The sequence below is a fragment of the Oryx dammah genome, unplaced genomic scaffold (genome assembly GCF_014754425.2).
Source record: "Oryx dammah isolate SB20612 unplaced genomic scaffold, SCBI_Odam_1.1 HiC_scaffold_16, whole genome shotgun sequence".
Lineage (NCBI taxonomy): Eukaryota > Metazoa > Chordata > Mammalia > Artiodactyla > Bovidae > Oryx > Oryx dammah.
The window spans coordinates 3,971,118-3,977,636 of record NW_024070200.1 but is presented as its reverse complement, the minus strand read 5'-3'; positions in this window follow the sequence as shown (position 1 = coordinate 3,977,636).

The following is a 6,519-nucleotide window of genomic DNA, read 5'->3' as shown; positions in this document are numbered from 1 at the left end:
GTGGCCACTGGAAGCCCCGTCACCCAGGCCCCTCCATTTCCCCTGGGGGCGGTGGCTGGACCGCCTAGGGAGGGCCAGTGGTCCGACCTGCTCCCCTGGTAGTCCGCACCGTTTCTGGCAGGCCCTGGGATCCTCCGTAAGCAGTGAAAAGGGGCTCGGACTCTCAGGGGCAGCGCTAGAGGGTGCCTGCAGCGGCCTGTGGGGAGAAAGGACGTGTTCCCTAAAGGTTCATTTCCCAGCCTGAGACCCCACCCCAGTCTCATCCTCTCCTGAGGGCCGAGGGCCAGGCCCAGAGGCAGGACCGCAGCCCTGAGTGGCCCCCTGGTCCGCCTGATGGCGGGACGTAGGCTGGGTGGAGGGTGGAGGCCCCAAGGGGCAGGGCCTTATGGCGACTGAGGACCTCAGAATGGAATTTGGGGTGCAGGGCTGTGTGAGAACTCTAACCGGGGAGCTCAAAAGCCCAGAGTAGGGGAAGATCACTCTTTGGATGGAGAGATTCACTGAGCGTTTCAGAGCCAGGAGGCTGGGGTACCACTCTGGGGGTCTGGGGCCCTGACTGCAGAGCTCTGCAGGGCAGAAGGTTCTGAGTCATGGAGGAGGGAAGTAAAGGGTGGAGGACGTTCAGGCGCCCAGAGCCGGACAGACCCTCGGAGACCTGTGTGGCCTCTCACCTCCCAGATGGGGAGACCCGGCACAGAGTCAAGCCGTGAGGGGATAGGCACCTTCAGGGATGGGGTGGGGACCCTCCGGAGATGAGCTGGTCCAATGTCCCCTCACCTGCAGAGCCAGACAGAGCCTGGGGGCTGGTGGGGGACACAGGCAGTGCTGCACAGATGCAACAGGGACCCCAGAACCATACGGATCAGGGGCCCCTCCGGGGTGGGGCTTAGCCTGGTCTCCGGAGAGAATGGGAAGCCTGAAGGCAGAGGACCCTGGCCTTACAGGAGCTGCCACTGAGCTCCGGGGGTGTTTGGTCGCATGTTCATCCTCTCTGGCCAGAGTCTTGCCAGTTGATGTGAGTTACATCCTGGCGGGGCTGCCAGCCCCAGTTGATGTGAGTTACATCCTGGCGGGGCTGCCAGCCCACAGCCCAGTAGGGCAGCTGACTGAGCTCGAGCAGGCTTCTGGCCTCAGTCTGCCTCCCCACCCATGGGTAAGTCCCTGCCCCATGACCTGCTGATGGCCGTGGTCATGGCTGGAAGAAGGTGGTAAGAAGCCCCTGGACAAGGCAAAGCCTTGCCTCAAGACTGTCCTTTGGCCTCAGTCCATGGACGGTGCTGTCAGCGAATCCAGAGACTATTCTGACCTCCGGGAACTGCCCAGCGGTGGGGGGGGGTGTAGCCAGACTCCAGAATGGACTCATTGCTCCACAGGGGACTCCACTCCCACACACCCCCATCAGTTTACCCATCAGCAAAATGGGCTGACACTGGGATTTCGTGAGTGCTAAATACGAGCCCCAGCTGGACTGGTTCCTGAAGGTCACTGACAGGGCAGCGTAGGGCGTCCACCGAGCACTGGGCCCCGTATGGCCAGGCCAGGTCCCACCACACAGCCCAGGTGGCCAAGCCTCCGGAGTATTCTTGTCCTCTGGGTCAGGATTCTCATGCAGTTTCCGGGTTTTCTTCTCTTTGAGCTTGTTTGTAGCGTGGCCAATTTCCTGCTCGTGGCTGCACGTCCGTCCAGGCACCCCCTGGGCTGAGAAGGAGGACAGGGCTCTTCCTTGCACCTGGGAACCCGCTGCCCCTCCAGTGGCCTCTCGTTGCCCTGCTCGCCACCCCCTCCCGCAGGCCCCAGGCTGCTGTGGCCCAGCGCTTCTCCTGGAGCCCAGAAGGGTCTGCCTGGGGGAGCACTGTACTCTCAGGGGCTGCCTGGCTGACCCATCAGGGTCAGCGTCACTCTTGTCCAGCGGGGATAAGGGTCAGGGGACCCCAAGTGCAACCATCTCCCAGGAGAAAAGGGACCCTGGAAACCAGAGATCCGCAGACACAGGCTCGTGTTCCTGGGGCTCAGGTATGAGCTCAGAAGGGCTGGCCCTGCCCACACTGGCCTCCCATGTGGCCGAGACCCTCATGAATGATACAAAGGTCCCAGAAAGGGGACGAGGGAAGACCAGATGCCAGGTGCCTGCTTGTACCGAGCAGCTCAAGTGCCGTGTTTCACTGATCCTTGCAAACTAGAAGGAAGGTAGTTGAAAGTGAATGTTAGTTCTCAGTCGTGTTCTTCTCTGTGACCCCATGGACTGTTGCCCACTAGACTCCTCTGTCCATGGGATTTGCCAGGCGAGAATACTGGAGTGGGGTGCCATTCCCTTCTCCAGGGGATCTTCCTGACCCAGGGAGCAAACACAGGTTCTCCAGCATTGCAGATAGGTTCTTTACCCTCTGAGACACGGAGGAAGGAAGGTCGATGTGGGGGGCCCATTTTACAGATGGAGAAAATGAGTTTCAAAGATAGGAAGGGAGTTGCTGGGGTCATGCAGCCGGTCTGAGATGGGGCCAGCATCACCTACCTCGAGTTTGGGAGGTGGTATAGGGTCCCTAGGTTGACCTTGAAGGATCTCAGGCCATGCCAAGTTCTGACATCCCTACTCTGCTTACTCCACACCCGAAGACGTCTTCAGGTGAGGGGACAGTTTGATCAAGGGCTCAGAGGTAGGAAATGACCCCTCCCCACCCTGTATGTTTTGGAATTAGCACAGGGTCAGACCGGCTGTGTTGGGGAGGACCCTCAGGGTTGGGGAGCATTGCAGAGCTTGGAGGGGTCAGGGTGTTCATGAGAGGCCCCTTCTTCGGGCAGGGGAGGCTTTGGGAGCTTCAGCCTGGGACCACTTTCCTGAGCTGACCACAGTGGCCCGGAGCCCTGTGGGCGGGCAGCAGAGACCTCAGGTCACCCCAGGGAGGAAGGGGGACTCACGGATCTGGCCCAGCGCTCCCCTCGGTGCCTGCAGTTGGCAGGGCCACAGGAGGGTTTTGTTGACCCCCTACAAGGGCAGGCCCATGGGGGGCTGACCCCTTTCATTTCCAAGGCCCTTCATTACCCCCTTTCTCTGGCAGGGACCAAGAGGCTTTTAAATAGCAGCAGTCAAGAGGCCGAGGGGGCTGAGGGGCTCGGGGCCTCTGAGGCTCCTCACAAAGGAGTGAACATTGGGTCCTGGAGACGCCAAGAAAGAGGCCCTGCTTGGGTTTAAAAATAGACGCCTGGTGCAGGATGTTCTGGCCCACCTCCCTCCCCAGCTCAGAACACGGGTCTTGACCCTCCCCTCCTCCCCCATCTGCCCCACTCACCCTGGAAGGCATCAATCTCAGAAAATCCTCTCAAAGACACTCAGAGGAGGGGGTGGCAGCTGGTGTGGGGGCAGCGGCCGGGAGAGGTCCCCCCTCCACGCCCTTTCTTGGGCCGCGCCCTCCACCTGGCACAGCTTTCCTCTCCCCACTTCCCTCCTCCTGGGGGCTGGCTCAGGTGCCGCCTCCCCAGACTCCCCTCAGCATCAGGCACAGCTGCAACCCCAACCCTGCTGTGACTTCCATCATGATGTCCCCCACTGGCCCCGGGCACCCCCGGGTGGTCATCTTTGAGCTCTTGGTCCTGAAGCTCTTGGTCTCATACTCAGAGAAGGGAGGGAGGGAGGAACCAGTACAGGAATGAGTGAAAAGCAAAGACATGACTTTGCCAACAAAGGTCCGTCTAGTCAAAGCTATGGCTTTCCCAGTAGTCATGTATGGATGTGGGAGTTGGACCATAAAGAAAGCTGAGTGCTGAAGAATTGATGCTTTTGAACTGTGGTGTTGAAGAAGACTCTTGAGAGTCCCTTGGACTGCAAGGAGATCCAACCAGTCCATCCTAAAAAAAATCAGTCCTGACTATTCATTGGAAGGGCTGATGTTGAAGCTGAAATTCCAATACTTTGGCCACCTGATGCAAAGAACTGATTCGTTGGAAAAGACCCTGATGCTGGGAAAGATTGAAGGCAGGAGGAGAAGGGGACGACAGAGGATGAGATGGTTGGATGGCATCACTGACTCGATGGACATGAGTCTGAGCAAGCTCCGGGAGTTGGTGATGGACAGGGAGGCCTGGCATGCTGCAGTCTCTAGGGTCGCAAAGAGTCAGACATGACTGAGCGACTGAACTGAACTGAACTGAATTTGCCTTGGGCTTCCCAGGTGGCACAGGTGGTAAAGAACCCATCTGCCTATGCAGGAGACATAAGAGACTCAGGTTCAATCCCTGGGTCAGGAAGATCCCCTGGAGGAAGGCATGGCAACCCTCTCCAGCATTCTTGCTTAGAGAATTCCATAGACAGAGGAGCCTAGCGGGTAGTCCATAGGGTCACAAAGAGTCGGACAGGACTGAAATGACTTAGCACTCACAATCTGCCTCCCCTGGCGTCGCCTTTCTGCCCTCTGCTGATCGCCCCCCAGGTCTGTCCCCCCATTCCCTGGCCTGCCCACACTCACTCCATGGTCCTGCCGTGGAGGACCCCCTCCTGTGCCCTGTGGTCCTGCCGCTCTGGGATGAGGACCCTTTTTGATGGCCCAAGGTGACCCCTCCTGGAGGAGAGGGGTCGAATCCTGGTCACAGTAGTTATCTCCAGTTATTTCTGTTATCACTAGTTACCTCTCACCCCACACCCAGAAGCCCCATCCGGTGATACTTCCCCTCCCAAGCCTGCTCAAGAGTCAGCTTCAAGGGTCCAACTGATGTATCAGCCCAGCTCTCTGGAGGGAAGATGAGGCCCCAGCTGCTCCATCCTGTCTCCTCGGGGAACCCCCTGAAGGGTTTGGGGGCAGATGGCTGTGGAAGGAGAGTCAGGGGGTGCAGAAAGGGAGCCCCCCAGGCTACAGATTCCTGAAACGTCTCTGAGGGAAATCACAGGCTGGCCTCAGCCTGCAGACAACCAGGAGCTTGGCACGAACTAAGGAATTCACAGAACCAGCTACAAGCAGGTCCTGAGCCACCGAGCACTGGGGATTCGGGTCCTTTAGTGCAAACTGGGAAAATGAAAGCTGCTTCCATGGATGGGGCGACTGCTGGACCGGGGAGGGGGCGAGGAGGGACGCAGGGGGGCAGGAGAAGGCCAGTGTCCCTGATGGTGGTGTGAACCCGGACTGAGACCCTGCCTTCCCTTCTGGTCCCTGCCGCCCAGCAGTCCTGGGAATGTGGGCTGCTCAGGAGCTACATGGGCGGCCGCAAGTTGGTTTGTTGCGGGGCAGCTGGTCAGCTCCGGATCTGTCAAAGGGATTTTCGAGCGGGTTCCTCTGATCACAATCTCTTAGGATCAAGGGCACTGAGGGCTCTGACAGTTGGGAACCTTAGGGTTCTGGGGATTTCCCGGTCTCAGGAAGGAGCACGTCCGCTGAGAGCAGGGACTGTGAGTGGTGGAGCTTCACTGGGCCCACACAGCAGCCCTGAGGCCGCCTCCAGCATGGAACCTCCGCTTGCCCACCGTAAGCACCCCAGCTCGGGAGCCCCAGGCAGCAGGCTTCTCAGGGTAGTCACAGGTTCTGATGCTGGTGACCTGGGCTCCACTTGGAAGCTGCTGCTACTCTGTGTGCAAACCTCAGATCCAGCTGATTCTCGGGGGCTGACCAGAGAGAGGAACCTGGCAACCTGACCAGGCATGTGCCTGACGCCCCACCTGCCCAGACTCGGGGATGAATGCACCAACCCCATCACGCTTTGGGGCTTGCACTCCCAGGCAAGACGCCTGCTACTGTTCGGCCTCCTCTGTCTTCACCTTCTTCCCCAGGAAACGGCAGAAACCGAAGCGGAGCTGACGTGCCCTCTCCCACCCTGGGCACCCAGCAAGCTGCCGCCCCATTGGGCAGGGACCAGACTTACTGGGGGAAAATGACCTGAAGGCTGGACCCCGTAAGGTCAAATTCTGGCTGTCTGTCACTTGACCTTGGGCAAGTCCCTTCCTCTCTGAGTCTCAGTGTCTATAAAGTGGGGATGATGCTCATCTCTCCGTGGTTGTAAGGGTGAAATGAGGTTGTGAACGTGTTTCCTGCACATTGGGAACAAACATGGAAATGATTGTTATGGTTGTCCTTCTATAGGAGGCCTATCCCCTGTGGCACATGGAGATGATCTGAAGTTCTTTCTTTCCCATCCCTTTCATTTTGCTCATGAGATAGGAGGGCTGAAAAAAATCAGAACTGGTCTAAAGCCTTAAAAGGCTGTGGTTCTAAAATTGCCAACCAGTAGGCAAAGCTGAAACTCTGACTTTCCCTCCCTTGCTTCTCTTTCCTCCTCCTCCCCGCCCCCCCATCTACCCATCTCTATCATCACCCAGCCAACTCTCTGTTTACCCGTTTATCCATTTTTCTATCCACCATCCAGCTCTTCTTCAAGCATCCAGAAACACTTGCTCCATGTGGGGCACAAGAAACCCAGACTGCATCAGATCCATGTACCTAGACTGCCATGGGAGAGTCCAGCAAGAAACCAGAGTGGAGGGTCCAACATGGAAACCAGAGTGGAGAGTCCAGCAAGAAACCAGAGTGGAGAGTCCAA